Raw genomic sequence first — 26,702 nt, 5'->3', positions numbered from 1 at the left:
GGTGGCGGTGGGCTCCGTGAGCGGCGGTTTAGGGGTTAATATGTATAGAGTAGCTTGCGGTGGGCTCCGTGAGCGGTGGTTTAGGGGTTAATCTTTTTATTTAGTTGCCGCGGTGTAGGGGGGGACAGATTAGAGGTGTTTAGACTCGGGGTACATGTTAGGGTGTTAGGTGTAGACAGCTCCCATAGAAATCAATGGGATGTCTGTCATCAGCGAACTTGTACTTTCGCTATGGTCAGACTCCCATTGATTCCTATGGGATCCGCCGCCTCCAGGGTGGCGGTTTGAAAACCAGGTATGCTGGGCTGTAATAGTGCCAAGCGTACCTGCTAGTTTTTTGATAACTAGCAAAAGTAGTCAGATTGTGCCGCACTTATGTGCGGAACATCTGGAGTGACGTAAGAATCGATCTGTGTCAGACTGAGTCCAGCGGATCGAAGTTTACGTCACAAAATTCTACTTTTGCCGGTCTCTAGCCTTTGATAACTAAGGCGAATCAGCCTCGCCACAAATACGCTGCAGAATTCCAGCGTATTTGAGGTTGACGGCTTGATAACTGCCCCCCTATGTTACAGGCTTGTAAATCTGTTCCTAGGAAGATTTCTTATCAAGTTTGGAAGACTTTTATTTCATGGTGTTCTTCTCATAAATTTTGCTGGCATTCTTTTCGAATTTCTAGAATTTTACAGTTTCTTTATGATGGTTTGGATTAAGATTCTCTGCTCTTTCTGTTTTATTTCACAGAAATATTGCTAAGCTTCCTGATATTCACTGTTTTATATAGGCTTTGGTCCATATCAAGCCTGTCATTAAATCAATCTCTCCTCCTTGGAGTCTTAGTTTGGCTTTGAAAGCTTTACAGGCTCCTCCTTTTGAGACTATGCATTCTTTGGATATTAAACTACTTTCTTGGAAAGGGTTGTTCCTTTTGGCTATCTCTTCTGCTAGAAGAGTTTCTGAATTATCTGCTCTTTCTTGTGAGTCTCCTTTTCTGTTTTTCCAACAGGATAAGGCAGTTTTGTGGACTTCATTTGAATTTCTTCCTAAGGTTGTGAATTATAATAACATTAATAGGGAAATTGTTGTTCCCTCTTTGTGTCCTAATCCTAAGAATTCTTTGGAGAGATTCTTACTAGACATGTGCGTTTCGATTCGTTCCGAATCGAAATTCAGACGATTTTCTTAAATTCGGAGATTCAGATCGATTCAAATTTCCGAATTACGGTAGTACCGAATCTACCAAATAAATCCGAATTAGTTTGGATTTATTCATTACATTCGGATGGCTATGGATTACACTAGTATTGTACAGTATATTAGGTTATATCACTCATCTATGGGTTACACCGAATATACAGTACATAATACTAGTCTAATACACCGCACATCCCACCTAACACATACCGAAATTCCGAATTTCCGAATCGAACCGAACTGAATCCAACCAAATTTATTCGAATCAAAATGAATCCGAAACTAATCCAAAACAAATTCATTCAAATTTTTCCAAATTCGAATCGATCCGAACCAAAATTTGAAAACAACTGAATTTATCCGAACTGAAACGAAACAAATTTTTCGGCCGTGCACAAGTCTAATTCTCACATTCTTTGGATGTTGTTAAAGCTTTGAAATATTATATTGAAGCTACTTAAGATTTCAGGAATACTTCTATACTATTTGTTGTCTTTTCTGGTTCTAGGAAAGGTCAGAAATCTTCTGCCATTTCCTTGGCATCTTGGTTAAAGCTTTTGATTCATCAGGCTTATTTGGAGTCGGGTCAGGCCCCGCCTCAGAGAATCACAGCTCATTCTAGTAGATCAGTCTCCACTTTGTGGGCCTTTAAGAATGAAGCTTCAGTTGATCAGATTTGCAAAGCAGCAACTTGGTCTTCTTTGCATACATTTACTGAATTCTACCGTTTTGATGTATTTGCCTCTTCGGAAGCAGTTTTGTTAGAAAAATTCTTCTGGCAGCTGTTTCAGCTTGATTCATCTGCATATGTTTTAAGTTTTTTCTTTTCAGTTATGAGAAAAACTTATTTTTTGGATGTGGATTTAATTTTTTCAGTGGAAAATGGCTGTTTTTATTTTTATCCATCCCTCTCTAGTGACTCTTCTGTGGAGTACCACATCTTGGGTATTAATATCCCATATGTCACTAGCTCATGGACTCCTGCCAATTACATGAAAGAAAACATAATTTATTTAAGAACTTACCTAATAAATTAATTTATTTCATATTGGCAAGAGCCCATGAGGCCCATCCTGTTTATGGCGGTCCAGTTCCTTTTTTAAAGCATTCTACTCCTTTTTCTATTACCCAACTACTTGGCTATTCATTAAACTGAATTGTGGGTGTGGTGAGGGGTGTATTTATAGGCATTCTGAGGTTTGGGAATCTTTGCCCCTCCAGGTAGGATTGTATATCCCATATGTCACTAGCTCATGGACTCTTGCCAATATGAAAGAAATGAATTTATCAGGTAAGTTCTTACATAAATTATGTTTTTCAGAGGTTAAAAATACCCCTATTAAATTTATAAATGCATTCTTTTCTAGATGTCACAAGATTTTGACAGTTTATATAAATTCCCAAGCAAAATGTTTCCTCTTTCTAAAACTTTAATAAAATGACCTTTTCTTGAAAAAAAATAATAATAAAAAACAGTCTCTCTGACATGCTGTACTGAAGTGTTTTTCTTCTTTTGCAAGATGAATTTTACAAGATGTTGAGATAAGCTTGCTGAAAATCTTTAAAGAACAAAGGAAAATATAGAAAATGTATTTTTTATAAACACATTCTAAGTTGAACTTTTATCAGTCTAAAATAAATAGCTGTTCTTGAAATAAATAAGATGTCCTTTGAATCACCTTCCAGCTCTAAAATACCAATACATTTTGACTTACAATAAATAGAATGAAAAATAGGTAACCTGTCCCTTTCAATTTAATGTATCTCATTTGGGAGCTGACGAAGAACTCAAACTTAAAGGGATAGTAAAGACCAAACTAAACTTTCATGATTCAGATAGGGCATGTACATTTAAACAAATTTCTAATTTACTTTTATCATCAAATTTGCTTTGTTCTTTTGTTATTCTTAGTTGAAAGCTAAACATGCTAAGTATGAAGGCTCATATGCTAATTTCTAAGCCCTTGAAGTCCACCTCTGCATCTGACAGTTTTTCACCTCTAGAGCGTGTTAGTTCATGTGTTTCATATAGATAACACTGTGCTCATGCATGAAGCTATTTAAGAGTCAGCACTAATTGCCTAAAATAGAAGTCTGTCAAATATCTGAGATAAGCAGGCAGTCAGCAGAAGCTTAGATACAAGGTAATTACAGAGGTAAAAAGTATTTCTTTAACAGTGTTGGTTATGCAAAACTGGGGAATGGTAAATAAAGGGATTATCTATCTTTTTAAACAATAACATTTTTGGCGTTTACTACTTCTTTAATATATGTGTGTATGTGTGTATATATATATATATATATATATATATATATATATATATATATATATATGTGAATGTGTTTGTCTTTATATATGTGTGTGTGACATGTCTATGATTAAGGCACTCATGCCGAAACATGTCAGACACTTCTGGCCAAACTTTGAAATTGGTTAAATAAAGCTCCATTTTAACAGCACCAAGGAATCATGCCGGTTTGTTCTTTGATTATGTTTGAAACTTATCCTCATACACCGGGCGTTTTCCTTTCCTGCTGAATTGGGCTGGAATTTGTTTGATGTAGGTACTTAGCGGTCAGGTGAGCAGGCTGTTTTTGAGAGTAGCTGTTACTGGTCTGAATTACACAGCATACTACAGTGGATATGGATCATCAGTTTTGCTGCTGAAAAGAGGAAGAATTTTAGCCTGTATAATTTCTGCACTGGCAAACTGGGGAACAAATTCAAGGCGGACCTGCATATTTCCCGGGGGACCAGTGATCATCTGGACTCTGGGGAGCAAAGTGTGTTCCGCTTATTGTTCAAGGAAATGAATGCTACACCCCGTAGTTGGAAGGTAGAAGCCCTGAACAGGGCAGGCTTCATGAGAGACAACACAACACATCCTAGGCATTTGGTGAAAATTTCCACTAACATTCTAAAACTGCAGACTAACAGTATTTCTACATTTTTTGCTGCCACTGATATACTTAGCTGTCAGGTTTTACTGTGTTTTGAGCATATTTAATCATCTACATACATCTTTGATTTACTATATGTATATATATATATATATATATATATATATATATATATATATATATATATATATATATATATATATATATATATATATATATATATACAGAGAGAAGTGCACACACAGGAACGAACAACTGGCTCAATACCATTGTTAGCCTGTTCTATGGCAATTTACCACCTGGGTGCAACTTTTCAGCTCAGTAATGCTTTTCACAGAGTAGAACTTTCCTGTAGTATATCAGTCTGACCTTGCCTATTACGGTCAGTCCAGCGCCAAAATACCAGGATATTCTTCTCTGAACAAGGAACACAGCAACCCCAGATGATCATTTCAACCTTCATTGGGCCTCATCAGTGAGGTGTAGCCATATTCCTCTAAGCACACTGAGCAAGGAGTCTGGCTCAATACCATGGTTAGCCTGTTCTATGGCGATTTACCACCTGGGTACAACTTTTTAGCTCATTCCTGGTAGAGCGCTTCTTTCTTTGTATGCAAATCAATATGACCCTGGGGAAGTCTCCCTATGGGTAATGGGGGAAACCAGACGTGGAATCCTTGCCCAGTGTGCTTAGGGGAATGTGGCTGCACCTCACTGACGAGGCCCATAGGAGGCCAAAACAATCCTCTGGGGTTGTCATGTTCCTTGTTCAGAGAAGAATTGCCTGGTATTTCAGGCTGGACTGACCTTACTTGGCGGGATCAGACTGATATACTTAAGGAAAGTTTTCCTTTTTGAAAAACACACTGGTCTAAAAGAGGCTGCTTCCGGGTGGTAAATCGCCATAGAACTAGCTAATGAGCTGTTGTTCGTTCCTGGTAGAGCGCTTCTCTCTTTATATGCAATTTAATATGACCTTGGGGAAGTCTCCCTAAGGGTGATGGGGGAAACCAGACGTGGATTCCTTGCCCAGTGTGCTTAGAGGAATGTGGCTGCACCTCACTGACAAGGCCCATAGGAGGCTGAAACGATCATCTGGGGTTGTCATGTTCCTTGTTCAGAGGAGAATTGCCTGGTATTTCGGGGCTGGACTGACCTTACTTGTCGGGATCAGACTGATATACTTAAGGAATGTTTTCCTTTGTGAAAAACACACTGGTCTAAAAGAGGCTGCTTCCGAGTGATAAATCACCATAGGACTAGCTATTGAGCTGTTGTTCGTTCCTGGTAGAGCGCTTCTCTCTTTGTATGCAAATTAATATTACCCTGGGGAAGTCTCCCTAAGGGTGATGGGGGAAACCAGACATGGACTCCTTGCCCAGTGTGCTTAGAGGAATGTGGCTGCACCTCACTGACGAGGCCCATAGGAGGCTGAAACGATCATCTGGGGTTGTCATGTTCCTTGTTCAGAGGAGAATTGCCTGGTATTTTGGGCTGGACTGACCTTACTTGGCGGGATCAGACCAATATACTTAAGGAAAGTTTTCCTTTGTGAAAAACACACTTGTCTAAAAGAGGCTGCTTCCGGGTGGTAAATCACCATAGAACTAGCTAATGAGCTGTTGTTCGTTCCTGGTAGAGCGCTTCTCTCTTTGTATGCAAATTAATATGATTCTGGGGAGGTCTCCCTCTGGGTGATGGGGAAACCAGACGTGGACACATTGCCCAGTGTGCTTAGAGGAATGTGGCTGCACCTCACTGACAAGGTCCATAGGAGTCTGAAATGATTATCTGGGGTTGTCATGCTCCTTGTTCAGAGGAGAATTGCCTTATATTTCGGGGCTGGACTGACGTTACTTGGCGGGATCAGACTGATATACTTAAGGAATGTTTTCCTTTGTGAAAAACACACTGGTCTAAAAGAGGCTGCCTCCGGGTGGTAAATTACCATAGAACTAGCTAATGTGCTGTTGTTCGTTTTTGGTAGAGCGCTTCTCTCTTTGTATGCAAATTATATATATATATATATATATATATATATATATATATATATATATATATATATATACATACATATATATATATATATATATATATATATATACGCTTACCGGCCACTATATTAGGTAGACCTTGCTAGTACCAGGTTTGACCCCCTTTTTCCTTCATAACACAGCTTCTGTGTATATCTACATAGTTTCTGCCTTTCAACATATTACTGCACACAAAGCACATTACAGAGACCGCTCCAGCAGGAGGGTTTTCTAAACACAAGTTAGGGACTGTGGAAAAAAGCCTTGTTCTGCAGCTACTGGGTACTACAAACGTATTCTCATGAAGTCAGAGGACTTTAAACTTTAACATCATTTTTAGGATTTTAAGCAGTAAAATTGATAATACATGTTAATATAAAACTTTATTTTCTTTAAATGCTTTATTTAATTAGCCAATATTTTTTTGAGTGCATAATGGCCCTTTAATTCTTCGTGGCATAGATTCAACAAAATGTTGGAAACATTCCTGACATTTTGGTCCATATTGACATTATAGCATCACGCCGTTGCTGCAGATTTGTCGGCTGCACATACATGATGCGAATCTCCCATTCCACCACATCCCAAAGGTGCTCTTTTAAATTGAGATCTGGTGACTGTGGAGGCTATTGGAGTACAGTGAACTCATTGTCATGTTCAAGAAACCAGTTTAAGAGGATTTGAGTTTTGTGGCATGGTGCATTATCCTGCTGGAAGTAGCCATCAGAAGATGGGTACACTGTAGTCATAAAGGGATGGACATGGTCAGCAACAATACTCAAATAATAGGCATTTAAACAATGTTCAATTGGTACTAAGGGGCCCAAAGTGTGCCAAGAAAATACCCCCCATACAATTACACCACCACCACCAGCCTGAACTGTTGATACAAGGCAGGATGACCTCTGACAGCAACAAGGAATTTTTGTCCACACAACTGCTGCTCACTGGATATTTTATCTTGGACCATTCTCTGGTTGTGCATGAAAATCCCAGTAGATCAGCATTCTGATGCTCGGTTTGAACTTCAGCAAGTCGTCTTCACCACGTCTAGATGCCTAAATGCATTGAGCTGCTGCCATGTGATTGGCTGATTAGCAATTTGTGTTACCAAGCAATTGAACAGGTGTATCTAATAAAGTGGCAGGTAAGTGTATATGTTGATTCATTTTTGCATGTAAAATTGTAACTCTAAAGGTGTGAAAGGCTCTTCAGCAGGTAGGAAAGGCTTAGAAACTTAAAGATTTACCCTTAAAAAGTTAGCAATGTTATAGTCTGTTGATTGGTCATGGATAAGTTGAAAAATATGTAGTTCTTTAATTTTTTGCAAGTTCTGACTGCATAAAAAAAAAATACAATTAAAAAACATAATTGTGCTGCTGGCTTGTAGTAGTACTACTAGATACTACTTTAACTTTAAGCTGCTATCCAGCTTTAGGTCAGGGCACTGTGCAGCCACTTGAATTCCTCCACAAACAACCAATTAAGCCATGTCTTTATGGACCTTGCCTTGTGCACAGGGACACAGTCATGCTAGGACAGGAAAGGGACTTCCTTAAACTGTTGTCACAAACATGGAAGCACCCAATTGTTTAAAATGTCTTTGTTTCCTGTAGTATTAAAATGACCCTTAACTGGAACTAAGGAGCCTAGCCAAATCCATGAAAACAACCTCAGACCATTATCCCTCCTCCACTAAACTTTACTATAGACACTATGCATTCCACTATGCTTTCCAGCATGTACCATTTTCCTGGCATCTGCTACACTTAGATTATTCCATAAGACTGCCCATAGTGAAGAGTTATTCATTAAAGTAGATAACACATTTCCACTGCAGTGGTAGTATACTTTACACCATTACAGATGATGCTTAGCATTACATTGTGATAACAACCTTACTTCACCAGTCTCACATGGAGATTCCTTTAGTGTTAAAACAGGAACCTAATTTGCTCATAGACTGTCAGTAGGAATGTAAGATAATTAATAGTTCAACTATGTTTGCACTACAAAAGTAATTATTCAGGAGCAAGCAAGAGTTAAAGTTGATGCAAATAAGACTGAGCAAGGACAGTTCATAACAAGTTTGTAACATATAAGTATAGAGAAACTTACTAAGATCATTTGTATCCAGGTCTCCCCTTCCAGCTACAAACCAACACTTCGATTCTTTCAGCTGTGGTTACTGGCAGCGTGGAGTTGGTTTTCCCAGCAGAAAATTGCTCAATGCCACACAGCCAGCTCAATCAAGGTGTTGATGTCGGACCACCAGATCAAGACCCGGTCATGGCCAGCCCGATCACCAGACCTGAACCCCATTGAAATCCTCTGGAATGTGATCAAGAGGAAGATGGATGGTCACAAGCCATTAAGCAAAGACAAGCAGCTTGATTTTTTTGTATCAGGAGTGGCATAAAGTCATCCAACAGGAATGTGAAAGACTGTCTGAGAACATGCCAAGACACAGTGAAAATTGTGATTGATCATCAAGGTTATTACAACAAATAGTGACTTCTGAACTCTTGCTAAATTAAAACATTAGTATTGTGTTGTTTAAAAATTAATATTAACTTGTTTTGTTTGCATTTTTTAAGGTTTGAAAACACTGCATCTGCTGTGTTATTTTAACCAGTTGATATTTTCTGCAAATAAATAATCTAAATTATAATATTTTTATTTGGAATTTGGAAAAAAAAATGTTAATAGTAGTTTATTGAATACGACAAAAATGTTTATTTTACTCAAACACATATTGATAAATAGAAAAACCAGATAAACTGATAATTTTTCAGTATTTTTAGTATTTAAATATACTGCATAAACATACAAAAATATAAACACACACACACACACACACATATATATATAAAAAAATAAATAAATAACTCCTTTCAACAGATCAACCCATCTTTTTATTGGAACGTTTCGGGTATACACTACCCTTCAACAGGGTAGTGAAGGGTAGTATATACCCGAAAACGTTCCAATAAAAAGATAACTTTGTTATTCTATTTGAAAGTCCTGAGAGTGCATTTGTTTGAGAGGCTATATATATATATACATATATATATATACATATATATATATATATATATATATATATATATATATATATATATACATATATATATATATATATATATATATATATATATATATATATATATGGGTGAAAAGATTAGTATTAGGCGCACAGGTCAAAGAACAATGACTTATTTAGTGTCAATATTAAAGTCAGAGGAAAATATTGTGTAGATGTAAGTAAGGTGTATGTGATATATATCACCTGTATTACATGAGTTACACAGTTGATGTAATTTAGTTCTGTCTTATTCTTACTCAGTATGAGTGGAAATGGTAAGGTACAGCAACTACAGGGAGTGCAGAATTATTAGGCAAATTAGTATTTTGACCACATCATCCTCTTTTTGCATGTTGTCTTACTCCAAGATGTATAGGCTCGAAAGCCTACTACCAATTAAGCATATTAGGTGATGTGCATCTCTGTAATTAGAAGGGGTGTGGTCTAATGACATCAACACCTTATATCAGGTGTGCATAATTATTAGGCAACTTCCTTTCCTTTGGCAAAATGGGTCAAAAGAAGGACTTGACAGGCTCAGAAAAGTCAAAAATAGTGAGATATCTTGCAGAGGGATGCAGCACTCTTAAAATTGCAAAGCTTCTGAAGCGTGATCATCGAACAATCAAGCGTTTCATTCAAAATAGTCAACAGGGTCGCAAGAAGCGTGTGGAAAAACCAAGGCGCAAAATAACTGCCCATGAACTGAGAAAAGTCAAGCGTGCAGCTGCCAAGATGCCACTTGCCACCAGTTTGGCCATATTTCAGAGCTGTAACATCACTGGAGTGCCCAAAAGCACAAGGTGTGCAATACTCAGAGACATGGCCAAGGTAAGAAAGGCTGAAAGACGACCACCACTGAACAAGACACACAAGCTGAAACGTCAAGACTGGGCCAAGAAATATCTCAAGACTGATTTTTCTAAGGTTTTATGGACTGATGAAATGAGAGTGAGTCTTGATGGGCCAGATGGATGAGCCCGTGGCTGGATTGGTAAAGGGCAGAGAGCTCCAGTCTGACTCAGACGCCAGCAAGGTGGAGGTGGAGTACTGGTTTGGGCTAGTATCATCAAAGATGAGCTTGTGGGGCCTTTTCGGGTTGAGGATGGAGTCAAGCTCAACTCCCAGTCCTACTGCCAGTTTCTGGAAGACACCTTCTTCAAGCAGTGGTACAGGAAGAAGTCTGCATCCTTCAAGAAAAACATGATTTTCATGCAGGACAATGCTCCATCACACGCGTCCAAGTACTCCACAGCGTGGCTGGCAAGAAAGGGTATAAAAGAAGAAAATCTAATGACATGGCCTCCTTGTTCACCTGATCTGAACCCCATTGAGAACCTGTGGTCCATCATCAAATGTGAAATTTACAAGGAGGGAAAACAGTACACCTCTCTGAACAGTGTCTGGGAGGCTGTGGTTGCTGCTGCACGCAATGTTGATGGTGAACAGATCAAAACACTGACAGAATCCATGGATGGCAGGCTTTTGAGTGTCCTTGCAAAGAAAGGTGGCTATATTGGTCACTGATTTGTTTTTGTTTTGTTTTTGAATGTCAGAAATGTATATTTGTGAATGTTGAGATGTTATATTGGTTTCACTGGTAAAAATAAATAATTGAAATGGGTATATATTTGTTTTTTGTTAAGTTGCCTAATAATTATGCACAGTAATAGTCACCTGCACACACAGATATCCCCCTAAAATAGCTATAACTAAAAACAAACTAAAAACTACTTCTAAAACTATTCAGCTTTGATATTAATGAGTTTTTTGGGTTCATTGAGAACATGATTGTTGTTCAATAATAAAATTAATCCTCAAAAATACAACTTGCCTAATAATTCTGCACTCCCTGTAGATATTGGATTTTAAAATGAAATTCCACAATATGTATATGTTATATACAACAGACTTAAATAAATGCAAAGATATGACTCTGAGTCAAGTATACAAATAGATTAGTCCCAAATATGTATAAAATTGTGCAGTATCAGTTCTTTTTTTCCCTTTATTTCTTTTTTTCCATTAATCTTGTGACATCCACATATTAGAGGTGAGTGCCCACCTACTAGATTAAACCTCAATCCTATGAGGTAAGGAAAATGCGTCCCTTTAAGATAAAGGGGTCGATCCGATATAAAGCGTCGCCCGCAAAAGCCGGCGACGCCAATATTTACGCTGATTTGGTATCACATATACGGCGTAACCTAGAAGTTACGCGCGTATATTTCTGCCGTCGCCCGTAGTTTTTTGGGCCATAGGCAGGTATACCAAACCAGCGCAGTTTGGTATCCAATATGCAGCGTAAGGACTTACGTGGCGAAAATGGAGAAAACTTACTCCATTTTCACCTCGCCACAAAAAGCAGCCGTAAGAAGCCTTACGCTGACTATTGGAGCCCCGTAACTCCCTAAACTGGCTGCTAAAATAAACCTAACACCTAACGCATGCGCAATGTCTATCTCCCTGTCAACCGCGATCTTCTAAAATAAACCTAACACCTAACGCATGCGCAATGTCTATCTACCTGTCAACCGCGATTCCCCCCCCCCCGAAATCCCTAATAAAGTTATTAACCCCTAAACCGCCGCTCCCGGACCCCGCCGCCATCTACATAAACTAACCCCCTACTGTGAGCCCCTAAAACCGCCGCCATCTACCTTATCTATGCCCTAATTAGAACCCCTTACACCGCTGTCATCTACCTTATCAATCCCGTAATCTGACCCCTTACACCGCCCCCACCTATATAAAAATTATTAACCCCTAATTTAATCTACCTACCCCGCCGCCAGCTATGTTATCTATATTAACCCTAAGTATATTATAGTTAATATAGTTATTACATTATATATATTAACTATATTAACCCTAATTATATTAGGGTTAATATAGTTAATATAGTTACTATAGTATTTATATTAACTATATTAACTCTATCTAACCCTAACACCCCTAACTAAATTTATATTAAATTAATCTAATTCATTTATAAACTAAAATATTCCTATTTAAATCTAAATACTTACGTATAAAATAAACCCTAAGATAGCTACAATATAATTAATAATTACATTGTAGCTATGTTAGGGTTAATATTTATTTTACAGGTAAATTGTTAATTATTTTAACTAGGTATAATAAATATTAAATAGTTATTAACTATTTAATATCTACCTAGTTAAAATAATTACCCAATTACATGTAAAATAAATCCTAACCTAAGTTACAAATACACCTACACTATCAATAAATTAAATAAACTACAAACATCTATCTAAAAATACAATTAAATTAACTAAACTAAATTACAAAAAAAAAAAAAACACTAAATTACAAAAAATAAAAAAAAGATTACAAGATTTTTAAGCTAATTACACCTATTCTAAGCCCCCTAATAAAATAATAAACCCCCAAAATAAAAAAAATTCCCTGCCCTATTCTAAATTAAACAAATTTCAAAGCTCTTTACCTTACCAGCCCTTAAAAGGGCCTTTTGTGGGGCATGCCCCAAAGAATTCAGCTCTTTTGCATACAACAAATACAATCCCCCCCCCCCCATTACAACCCACCACCCACATACCCCTATTCTAAAACCACCCAAACCCCCCTTAAAAAAGCCTAACACTACCCCCCTGAAGATCTCCCTACCTTGTCTTCACCACACCGGGCCGAACTCCTGATCCGATCCGGGCGATGTCTTCCTCCAAGCGGCAAAGAAGAATTCTTCCTCCGGTGATGTCTTCCTCCAAGCAGCAAAGAAGAATTCTTCCTCCGGCGACGTCTTCCTCCAAGCGGCAGCAAAGTCTTCATTCTTCCGGCGGCATCTTCAATCTTCTTTCTTCGCTCCGCCGCCGCGGAGCATCCATCCAGGCCGACGACTGAACGACGAATGAGGTACCTTTAAATGACGTCATCCAAGATGGCGTCCGCCGAATTCCGATTGGCTGATAGGATTCTATCAGCCAATCGGAATTAAGTTAAAAAAATCTGATTGGCTGATTCAATCAGCCAATCAGATTCAAGTTCAATCCGATTGGCTGATCCAATCAGCCAATCAGATTGAGCTCGCATTCTATTGGCTGATCGGAACAGCCAATAGAATGCGAGCTCAATCTGATTGGCTGATTGGATCAGCCAATCGGATTGAACTTGAATCTGATTGGCTGATTCAATCAGCCAATCAGATTTTTTTAACTTAATTCCGATTGGCTGATAGAATCCTATCAGCCAATCGGAATTCGGCGGACGCCATCTTGGATGACGTCATTTAAAGGTACCTCATTCGTCGTTCAGTCGTCGGCCTGGATGGATGCTCCGCCGCCGCGGAGCGAAGAAAGAAGATTGAAGATGCCGCCGGAAGAATGAAGACTTTGCTGCCGCTTGGAGGAAGACGTCGCCGGAGGAAGAATTCTTCTTTGCCGCTTGGAGGAAGACATCGCCGGAGGAAGAATTCTTCTTTGCCGCTTGGAGGAAGACATCGCCCGGACCGGACCAGGAGTTCGGCCCGGTGTGGTGCAGACAAGGTAGGGAGATCTTCAGGGGGGTAGTGTTAGGCTTTTTTAAGGGGGGTTTGGGTGGTTTTAGAATAGGGGTATGTGGGTGGTGGGTTGTAATGGGGGGGGGGGATTGTATTTGTTGTATGCAAAAGAGCTGAATTCTTTGGGGCATGCCCCACAAAAGGCCCTTTTAAGGGCTGGTAAGGTAAAGAGCTTTGAAATTTGTTTAATTTAGAATAGGGCAGGGAATTTTTTTTATTTTGGGGGTTTATTATTTTATTAGGGGGCTTAGAATAGGTGTAATTAGCTTAAAAATCTTGTAATCTTTTTTTTATTTTTTGTAATTTAGTGTTTGTTTTTTTTTGTAATTTAGTTTAGTTAATTTAATTGTATTTTTAGATAGATGTTTGTAGTTTATTAAATTTATTGATAGTGTAGGTGTATTTGTAACTTAGGTTAGGATTTATTTTACAGGTAATTGGGTAATTATTTTAACTAGGTAGATATTAAATAGTTAATAACTATTTAATATCTATTATACCTAGTTAAAATAATTAACAATTTACCTGTAAAATAAATATTAACCCTAACATAGCTACAATTTAATTATTAATTATATTGTAGCTATCTTAGGGTTTATTTTATAGGTAAGTATTTAGATTTAAATAGGAATATTTTAGTTTATAAATGAATTAGATTAATATAATATAAATTTAGTTAGGGGTGTTAGGGTTAGATAGAGTTAATATAGTTAATATAAATACTATAGTAACTATATTAACTATATTAACCCTAATATAATTAGGGTTAATATAGTTAATATATATAATGTAATACCTATATTAACTATAATATACTTAGGGTTAATATAGATAATATAGCTGGCGGCGGGGTAGGTAGATTAAATTAGGGGTTAATCATTTTAATAGAGATGGCGGCGGTGTAAGGGGCTTACATTAGGGGTTAATAATTTTAATATAGATGGCGGCGGTGTTAGGGGCTCACTTTAGGGGGTTATAGATATAATATAGCTGGCGGCGGGGTACGGGAGCGGCGGATTAGGGGTTAATAGCTTTTTTATTGTTAGGCTAGTGAGGGGGGGATAGCGGATAGAGGGTTAGACGTGTCGGGCTATGTTAGGGAGGCGTGTTAGACAGTGCAGGCTATGTTAGGGAGGCGTGTTAGACAGTGCGGGCTATGTTAGGGAGGCGTGTTAGACAGTGCGGGCTATGTTAGGGAGGCGTGTTAGACAGTGCGGGTGTTTTAGACTTTAGTCAGGTTTTATAGGCGCCGGCAGATTCTAACGTGCCGCAAGTCACTGGCGACGCCAGAAATTTGTACTTGCGCAGATTTCTGGACATCGCTGGTTTGTCAGACTTACGGCACGTTAGCATCTGACGGCGACATATATGGGATAGCTCGAGTTGCGAGCTGAAACTGCGGGCGACGCCGGTTCCCTCGCTTGCGCCGCAAACTGCGATCTATATCGGATCGCGCCCAAAGTTGTCTCTCAGCAATCCGGAAAAAAACTGCTTCTCTGCCTCCTCAGTGTGGTAAAAAGTTGATTTCTCACTTCTTTGTCGAGTCTTCTATTCTCTTTCCAGTGTCACTTGCAGTCGTGTACATAAATAGGGGAATATAAATGTGGAAAAAATTGTGCAACACTGTTTGTAGACTTAAAAAACATATATTTATTAAATATGTTAAAAAAATGCTCACATTGTTAAACCTCAATCCAATATGAGGTATCAGTAAGGCATATCAGGTTTAGTTGAAAAAAACAGGTTCAATTTTCCACAGTATATAAATAGGTTTGTGCCAGTCAAGCATGCAGGAAGCAAGCATAAAAGCAGTTTGTAGTATACAGTTAAAATATAGTCTTTTTAAAATCTCTCCTTACGCGTTTCAAAGGTCTTTATAAAATAGGGTACCTTCTTCATCAGATATATATTTATACACCTTTGAGACCCTCCCTGTCAAGCACTGTGTCATATACTATATCACTTTAAAATATTTTTATACATTTATTTTAATAATAAACACACACACTCATATTTGTGTGTGTATATACAGTATATATATATATATATATATATATATATATATATATATATATATATATACCAAACTTGTTGAAGACACTCACGTGTCCAACTATAGGGGGCGCTTAAATAACCAGATCTACTCAGAGTCAGGATATATATATACACAATTCTGATGTGAAGTATAATGACTGAATCTACACATTCATATATGAACACAAATTAGAGCTAATAATCACAATGTGCAATTGACAATAAGTATAGAGTCTTATCTGAGTCCTTAATGGATAACACTGTATGGGTCAGAGATATCCCAAAGCAGTCTTCTGTGGCGGTGGGATTGTGCTCCAACAATGTGGGCCAGTGTCAGTGGTCTCGGCAGCTCCTCTCCAGAAGCAGCAGAAAAAACAGATATCTATGAATGTAGTTCACAAAAAAGAGGGCGTACGCCCTCTTTTTTGCGATATATATATATATATATATATATACAGTATATATATATATATATATACATAGTACAATGTATATATATATATACTATATATATATATATATATATATATATTTATCTATATGAGTTTAATACTTTTATTTTAATATGTTATATATGTGTTTTGTTATATTTTTCTTCTAGCTCTAACTTTACAAGGGGTCGATATAACATGGAGTGGAGGCTGCTTCCAACCCCAGTGGTTTTCTGGTCAGAAAACCACTGCTCCTTAACTTCTCTGCAACCTTTTAGGTGGAGAACTGAAATCATCCCAATACGATCAGGATGATTGACACCCCCTACTAGTGGTCGATTGGTCGCCGGTGAGCAGGGGACGACATGGCACAAGCATTTCACTTTTAAATGCTTGTGCAATGTTAAATGCCGACAGCATAAGCATAAGGTTGAGCAGTTAGCTCGACCCTACATAAATCTACCACGAAGTCTCAAGTAGCACTACATTGTTTAGAGCTGTTATGTGTTGCTTGAGCACAATACATAAATCATAGCTTGTAATATGAGATGTTTAGTACAGGCACATTATCCATTAAAAGTATAGCGTGCACTAAAGGGATTTCAGCTGCGCTAAACATTTTCTGGTAAATATGTTTTACCATGGACTTTTTCAACAACAGATTGTACACTATGGACAAGTTTCTGAGTTTAGCGCTATTGTTAGTACGAGGAGCTAAATGTGGTCGCAAGATCGCTGAGCTTTTTTACACTCTAATCGATATTACAATTGGCACGCTGTTTTAGTTACTGCAAATTCCGTGAACTCATGGTAATTCACGACACACATATTTGTTAGTGGCAGTGTTAAACACACACACACACACAAAAATATTCTAAAAATAAAAAACCCACCCAAAAAAGCCTATCACTGAACCCCAAAGATGGTATTTGTACACTGAAACATATATATTTTATTCTGTGATTTCTATGGATGTGCATTTATTTTTGGAAATTGGGCACAGTCGGTGGCATTCAGCTAATTAGGCCCTGGATTTATTAGAATAAAAAGAGCAACACACAAATATCTGTGTTAAACTTCTTTGCTCATTTATCCATCTCAGAAAAGTACCATATGCTACAGACAGCAAAATATAAATTCAGAATAAATGTACATCCATAGTGATTACAATAATCAAATTCAAATCAGATTACCACACATATTATTTAAATAAAGCCTATACTCTAACTAGTATCTAATTTAATAGATCTTGTGCTTTGGATGTCTTGTCACATGGCTTTCTATTTCAAAGCCAAATTTTTACAAAAACCCAAAGGAAAGACTATTGGCTAGCTTGCAAGTTTTTCGTTTTGAGCTGTGCGGTGCTAACAAGCAGTTTTGTCTAACCGCTCACTTACATGCAGCGCTGGTATTACAGGTTTTTACAAACACGGCGTTAAAAGGTAAGAAGTGAGCGTTGAGCATAATTTTGCTCCTTAACTCACTCCAATACCAGCGCTGCTTAAGTCAGTGGTGAGCTGGTAGTACGTGCTTGTGCATGATTTTCCCATAGGAATGAACGGGGAGAGCTGGCTGAGAAAAAGTCTAACACCTGTAAAAAACCAGCGTAAAACTCAGTAACACAGTCCCATTGATTCCTATAGGGAAATAAAATGTATGTCTACACCTAACACCCTAACATGAACCCCGAGTCTAAACACCCCTAATGTTACACTTATTAACCCCTAATCTGCCACCCCCGACATTGCCAACACCTACATTATAACTATTAACCCCTAATCTGCCACTCCGGACACCGCCGCCACCTACATTATACTTATGAACCCCTAATCTGCTGCCCCAACATTGCCGACACCTACATTATATTTATTAACCCCTAATCTGCCACCCCCAATGTCGCCACAACCTGCCTACACTTATTAACCCCTAATCTGCTGCCCCCAACGTCGCCGCCACTATAATAAACATATTAACCCCTAAACCGCCGCACTCCCGCCTTGCAAACATTAGTTAAATATTATTAACCCCTAATCTGCCGTCCCTAACATCGTCGCCACCTACCTACATTTATTAACCCCTAATCTGCCGCCCCCAACGTCGCCGCCACTATACTAAATGTATTAACCCCTAAACCTAAGTCTAATCCTAACACCCCCTAACGTAAATATAATTACAATAAATCTAACTAAAAATTACTATCATTAACTAAATAATTCCTATTTAAAACTAAATACTTACCTATAAAATAAACCTTAAGCTAGCTACAATACTGTATAACTAATAGTTACATTGTAGCTGGCTTAGGGTTTATTTTTATTTTAGAAGCAAGTTTGTATTTATTTTAACTAGGTAGAATAGTTATTAAATTGTATTAACTATTTAATAACTACCTAGCTAAAATAAATACAAAAGTACCTGTAAAATAAAACCTATCCTAAGTTACAATAACAACTAACACTACACTATAATTAAATAAATTAACTAAATTAACAACCATTAAATAAATTAAATACAATTATCTAAAGTACAAAAAAACAAACACTAAATTACAGAAAATAATAAACAAATTACAAGATATTTAAACTAATTACACCTAATCTAATAGCCCTATCAAAATTAAAAAAGCCTAGCCTTAACTAAACTACCAATAGCCCTTAAAAAGGCTTTTTGCGGGGCATTGCCCCAAAGTAATCAGCTCTTTTGCCTGTAAAAAAAAATACAAACAACCCCCCCAGCCAATAGGATTTTATCTACCTTAATTTTGATTGGCTGAATTCTGCCCGTCTGGAGGACCACTTCGCCCGGCTTGGATGAAAACTTCTCCCGGCTTCGTTGAGGACTTCGGCCCGGTTGGATGAAGATTTCTGCCGCTTCCTTGAGGATGGATGTCCAGTCTTCAAAAATGTAAGTTGATCTTCAGGGGGTTAGTGTTAGGGTTTTTTAAGGGTGTATTGGGTGGGTTTATATTTAGGTTAGGGTTTGGGCCGCAAAAGAGCTAACTGCCCATTTAAGGACAATGCCCATCCAAATGCCCTTTTCAGGGCAATGGTTAGCTTAGGTTTTTTTAGATAGCATTTTATTTGGGGAGGTTGGTTGTGTGGGTGGTGGGTTTTTACTGTTGGAGGGGTTGTTTGTATTTTTTTTTTTTTTACAAGTAAAAGAGCTGATTACTTTGGGGCAATGCCCCGCAAAAGGCCCTTTTAAGGGCTATTGATAGTTTCGTTTAGGCTATGTTTTTTTTTTTATTTGGGGGGGGCTTTTTTTTATTTTGATAGGGCTTTTAGATTAGGTGTAATTAGTTTAAATATCTTGTAATTTGTTTATTATTTTATGTAATTTATTGTTTTGTTTTTTTTGTACTTTAGCTAATTTAATTTAATTTATTTAATTGTATTTATTTTAGGTAATTTATTTAATTGTAGTGTAGTGTTAAGTGTTAGTGTAACTTAGGTTAGGTTTTATTTTACAGGTACTTTTGTATTTATTTTAGCTAGGTAGTTATTAAATAGTTAGTTTTAAATAGGAATTATCTAGGTAATAATAGGAATTTTTAGTTAGATTTATTTAAATTATATTTCAATTTGGGGGAGTTAGGGTTAGTGTTAGACTTAGGTTTAGGGGTTAATACATTTAGTATAATGGCGGCGACGTTGGGGGTGGCAGATTAGGGGTTAATAAATGTAGGTAGGTGGCAGCGATGTTAGGGATGGCAGATTAGGGGTTAATAATATTTAATTAATGTTTGTGAGGCAGGAGTGCGGCGGTTTAGGGGTTAATATGTTTATTATAGTGGCGGCAACGTTGGGGCAGCAGATTAGGGTTTAATAAATGTAGGTAGGTTGCGGCGACATTGGGGGCGGCAGATTAGGGGTTAATAAATATAATGTAGGTGTCGGCGATGTTGGGGGCAGCAGATTAGGGGTTTATAAATATAATGTAGGTGGCGGCGGTGTCCGGAGCGTTGGTTGCGATGCGGGAGGGCCTCGGTTTAGGGGTTAATAGGTAGTTTATGGGTATTAGTGTACTTTTTAGCACTATAGTTATGAGTTTTATGTTACGGCGTTGTACTATAAAACTCTTAACTACTGATTTTAAAAAGGGTTAGGACTCTTGACAGGGTGGGGTATACCGCTCACTTTTTGGCCTCCCAGGACAGACTCGTAATACCGGCGCTATGGAAGTCCCATAGAAAAAAGACTTTACGAAGTTTACGTAAGTTTTTTTGCGGTAAGGCCAAAGAAGTGTGCGGTACACCTATACCTGCAAGACTCGTAATAGCAGCAGGAGTTAAAAAGCAGCGTTAGGACCTCTTAACGCTGCTTTTTTACCTTAATGCACAACTCGTAATCTAGCCGAATGTTCTCAAATGCATCTGTGGCATGATAACACCTTGGGGAAAATTCAGCGTGAGTTCTCTGATTCACAAGATAACATGTATACAGGTGCTTTTGTAAAATGTTTAGACTTTTTTAATTCATTAGCCTTGTCCTCTAGAAAACCTTGTTTCAAATTATGAGTGGTTGTGTTTTTACTACTTTTATTTTTTTCAAGGTTAAAGTATATGTATATAATAAGATCACATCTTGATAAAAAGGAACATTTATGGTTTAATAAAAAGTGAAAAATATAACTCGACGCTTTTAAATTCTGAAGTGTACTCAAATTAAATATGATCAACATAATGTTAATTTGTGACTGATATTAGTTGTTGAGACATTAAAAAATGTTAAATAATATATTAAATCATAAAAATGTTAACAATACATCTTGAATTTAAATATATACAGTAGTCATCATCAATCCCAAAATAATTAACCTAGAGTTTATGTGAAAATCATTTATGAAATTTGTTTTTGAAAAGTCTATTATACCTGTTTTGTGTGTTTGTAATTTATTTATTTTTTCATGGTGTTTATCAAGATTTTTCTTTTATATAGTTTTCTAATTTGAATTTCAGATCTTCTAATGAATTGTAAATGCTTTGAAAAAAAGCAAAGTATTGTCCAACCTGCCATACAAGGTTTTCACATCCATTAGGACTTAATGTGCGTAACATAAAAATCCAAAAGTATTCCTTTTGTCTTTGCAATCCATCATTCCCTTTGACTTTTCAAGTCTTTGCAATCCATCATTATCTGAAGGGAAAGTAAATTCAATAAGTATACATCTAATATATTTTTTATATATCTGAATCTTACTATTCATTGTAGTTTAGTGAAATATAAATGGAACATGTCAAAAGGTTTTGACTTATACAGCATTTCAAAAATCTAGATTTCAATTTACAATTCACTCTCTGTATATACTGAATTCCAAATTTGCATGAAAAAAGATATACAACAAATATTGGTTCACAGGTCATATAGATTTATTGAGGAAACATTCCTCTGTCATTGAAACTAAAATGATTACCTTATGTTCAATACATTTAGTACATATACTACAATATAGATGTCCTCATTTTTAAATCTCAAGATATTCCACGGATTTACAATTTGACCTGAATGCCATGGTGTTGCAATATCTAATATTTTAATTTTAATTGATGCTACAGAAAATTTCAGAATGCAAGGTTTTGTTTGGGGTAGCTTAAAACACTACTGATACAATGGGATCAGATTTTCAGAATATCCAAAAACACTTTTTATCTCATAATATTTCATATGTTTGTTTATCAGTTTTATTATTATTATTGTGACTTAAAAGGCAATTATAGTGAAAAAAATGACATGCTCTAATTCATTAGAGCATGTAACTTTATCACTAGCGAACCTGTAAATCTATATGTTTAACCCACACAAAGAGTAAAATACATAAGTAAAATAACAGTTAGGAGAAGCAGAGAACTGTTGATTCTGAGTGGAAACTTGCCCTGTTCCAATCAATAGCGCTAGTCACATGACCTAGTTATGCAACTAGCGCTCCTGATTGGCTCAGTGGCAGTTTCAGCTAGGGACCAGCAGTTCTCTGAAGCTTCAAAGCTGTACTTAAACTATGTGTTTAATCCATTTGCTTGGATTAATACCATAGATTTGTGATAAACTTACATTCTGTAGTGAACGAGAGCATGTCATTTTGTCACTATAACAGTCCTTTAACTCCTTAACGACCAAGGACGTGCCAGGCACGTCCTACAAAAAACGGTCATTAATGACCAAGGACATTCCTGGCATGTCCTCAGGGTTTCAAGCGGTGGAAGTGATCGTGATTGCTTTCAACCGCTTTCAGGGTATTGCAGTGATGCCTCGATATTGAGGCAACCTGCAATACCCTTTTTTTTAGAAACCGATGGAGAGAGAGACACTCTGTGGCCCTATGAGGGAGGTGGGTGGGTGGCCCATCACTGAATCACTTCCTGTCAGTGTTGATTCTGTTAATCCACTGTGGTGAGGGCGTTGGGAGCATGCGGGGGGGCTGGAGCATGCACGTGCGCACACGCATGCACACTACTTAGTGCAATGATCAGAGGGCGAGGGAGGGATAGGGAAAAGGAGGGGATAAGTCTTGAGAAAAGGGATCTGCGAGGTAGAGGGGATTGAGGGGGTTAGCTACACTATGGAAAATATGGAAATAATAAAAGAAGACAGACAGTTGCTAGTAACTAAGATGGCTGCAAATTGGAAGAGGGGGGAGGTTAAGAGAGCAGTTTGGGGGGATTGTGGAGGTTTGTGGGTTTGGGGGGAACCTACACTGCAGATAATATATATTTAAAAAAAAACTTTTATTTTAGTACTAGCAGACTTTCTGCCAGTACTTATTATTATCATTATTATTATTATTATTATCAGGTATTTAAGAGCACTAACATTTTCCGCAGCACTATGAACATAGGTGGTATATAAAAACAATTACATGGATCAAATGGGTAGAGGGTCCTGCTGAGAGTTGCACTGTTGTAGTCTGCTCTTATAAAGGTGGACTACAAACAGCTAGGCTCATAGGCTTACATGCTAGGCGGTTCAAGGGGATAGCAGTGGAGATAGGAAGGTTAGTGTAGGTTTTATGCGTCCCTGAATAGTAGTGTCTTCAGGGAGCACTTAAAGCTTTTAAAACTAGGGGAGAGTCTTGTGGAGCGAGGCAGAGAGGTGCATGTGAAGAGGTAACAAGAGAGGAGAAGAGTATCAGATCATGAGTGGAGTGAAGAGGTCGGAAGGGAGAGTATCTGGAGACAAGGAGGCCCATTTATCAAGCTCCGTATGGAGCTTGAAGTGCTGTGTTTCTGGTATGTCTTCAGAATTAGAGTAAATGTTATTGTATTGTCTTTTTTATTATGTACTTGTTCGTTATGGAATTCTACTGTATTAATGGTCATTTAAATACTGAAACCAATACAAATCAGCTTACCATTCTGTCCTGTTTTCAGTATATATTTTAAAATTCAGATTATTATAACCTTGGTGACTAAATAATCTTGATTTTATTAAAGACAGGAGGCAAATATTTTGCATAATTCTTTACTGAAACCAAAACAGCAGCAAAGAAAAACTGACAGGAAGAAAATAATAACATAACAACAGTGTTTGGAAGTATTTTATAAGAGGGTGGTAGAAGATCTGAACGAACTAGCTAAGTCTGAATCTAGAAATCCTTCCAACTTATCTAGGTCAGAAAGAGAAGCAATAATTAAACTTCAACAAAACAAGGAATTAGTTATTCGCCCATCTGACAAGGGCGAAAGTGTTGTAGTTCTTGACAAAGACATGTACAATAGAGAGGCTCTCAGACAATTGAGTGATGCTGAGGCATACACTATTTTGCCTAGAGATCCCACTGCATCTTTTTCTGATGTACTTAGAGATCTATTGGATGATGGCGTTCAAATGGGCATTATTGACACACAGACCCTCGACTGTCTTATGGTTGATAACCCGATACTGCCCAGTTTTCACCATTTTCCTAAGACCCACAAAAGTATGGTAGAAGTACAGGGTAGACCGATAGTGGCAGGCATTGGTTCACTCTTGGAACCTTTGTCCAAGTGGGTGGACCAGTTCCTACAACCACTGGTACAATCCCTACCCAGTTATGTGAGAGATACCTCACACATATTGTCCAAATTGGAGGGCACAGTCTGGGAGCCTAGTTACAGCTGGATTACCATTGATGTGGTAGGTTTATACTCTTGTATACCCCACAAATTTGGCCTGCAGGCAGTGTCCTTCTTTCTCGAAACATATACGGATTTGTCAGAGGAACGCAGAAAGTTTGTCATCAGAGTTGTTGATTTTCTTCTCAATCACAACTTTTTCATGTTTTCTGACACTTTCTACCTCCAGAGACGTGGAACCGCCATGGGAGCAAAATTTGCCCCATCATACGCAAATTTATTCATGGGTTGGTGGGAGCACTTCCACGTCTTTGGAGGTAGAAATTGTTTTGCCAAGCATTTTGTTAAATATATGAGATACATAGATGATCTGCTGGTTGTATGGTCAGCTGGTTATCAGGAAGCCAATGAATTGGTGAAGTATCTCAATGATAACAATGTAGGTTTAAAGTTCACTTTTGAGTGGAACCAGGATAGTGTAAACTATTTGGACATCACTCTGTCTGCAGATAATCTCTCTGGTAGTGTTTCTTCATCCCTATACAGGAAGCCAATTTCTGGCAATACACTATTGCATGCCCGGAGTAGTCACCCCGGACATGTCTTTAGGGGTATAGCCAAAAGACAGTTCTTGCGAATAATGCGAAATTGTTCCTCAGATAGGGACTTCCAATCAGAGAGTAATGACTTAAAGAAAAGACTCCATGCCAGAGGCTATTCAAAAACTATCATTAATAGGGCCTATTGGGAAGTAAACCAAACTGACAGAAAGAAACTACTTGAACCTAAAACACCGAATGCCAAGTTACAAACATTGGACAGGTCCAGGCCCACTCTTATCATGGCCTATTCAAACCAATATCATCAAGTTTGTCAAATAGTTAAAAGAAACCTTCCAATCCTACGTGGAGACACAGTCTTACGTAAGACTTTAGAGGATGGTTGTAACTTTGTATACAAACGCAATCTTTCATTAGGCAACATGCTTTCACCAAGCTTGTTGCCCAAATCAGAAAGTGTCAGTTCTTGGCTTACTGTCAAGGGTACCTACAGATGTGGCAAAAGATGTTGTGCATCATGTGACCATATTCAAGTGTCAAAAACATTTATTTCAGCTACCACACAGGAAAAATTTGAAATAAGAGGCTGTATCAAATGCGGCAGTAAATATGTCGTTTATCTAATTGAGTGCACACAATGCCTTAGACGGTATGTTGGTCAGACCTCACGTAAAGTTGGAAAACGTATTAGAGAACATCTGTCCTATGTATCTCAAGACAGAGCAGTATCGGCATTAGCCAGACATTTTCTTGAAGTTCATGAGGGAAGAGTTGACACCTTCAGGTGGCAGGCTATAGAGCAAATTATCACACCACGTCGTGGTGGTGATAAGTCACAAATATTCCAAAGACAAGAAATATATTGGATACACAAGCTCGGTAGCCTGCTACCCGGGGGTTTCAACTCAGAGTTCGATATAATCAATTACTGGCATAGATGAACTTATGATCGTTCAATATATATATTTCATACCAATATACATTTCACACCTATGTCCCCTCATATAGTCTGATTTTATTTAATATGTAATAGATGTATTGGGACCTTAACACATTTTGGCTCCCATATATCTTTTTTTACTATGCGCTTATAATCTCTTTTTATGTATACACTGAAAATGATCGATATACTGTTAACATGTAAATATATATATATAGTCATTGCTTTCATGGTAGTTTCATTTAACATGTGGCTCCTTTGTTATGATCCTACTATGTGTTTAACAAAAATAATTTATTTTTATTTTTTTAACGTGATTATATACTCTTTAATTGTATGCACTGAACAAGATTGTTATATTGTTAACATGTAATCATATATAGTTATTGCCTTCATGGTAGTTTCATTTAACATGTGGCTCCTGTGTTATGATCCTACCATGTGTTTAACAAAAATTTAATTTTTGAATAAGTTTTGAATAATACCGTTATACTGTTAACATGTAATCATATATAGTCATTGCCTTCATGGTAGTTTCATTTAACATGTGGCTCCTTTGTTATGATCCTACCATGTGTTTAACACAAATATCTTTTTCTATTGTGTGTATGCATTGAATAAGATCACTATATTGTTAACATGTAATCATATATAGTTATTGCCTCCATGGTAGTTTCATTTAACATGTGGCTCCTTTGTTATGATCCTACCATGTGTTTAACACAAACATATTTTTCTATTGTGTGTATGCATTGAATAAGATCGCTATATTGTTAACATGTAATCATATATAGTTATTGCCTCCATGGTATTTTCATTTTTGTGGCTCCTTTGATATGATCCTACTATGTGTTTAACTTAAATTGCATTTTTGTATTCACTACTATCTAGACATCGTTTTAGCAGCCAAATTTTGAGTATATGTATACATACCCTC

Source organism: Bombina bombina, chromosome 1 (genome assembly GCF_027579735.1).
Source record: "Bombina bombina isolate aBomBom1 chromosome 1, aBomBom1.pri, whole genome shotgun sequence".
Taxonomy (NCBI): domain Eukaryota; kingdom Metazoa; phylum Chordata; class Amphibia; order Anura; family Bombinatoridae; genus Bombina; species Bombina bombina.
Note: the sequence above shows the minus strand (reverse complement) of the source record.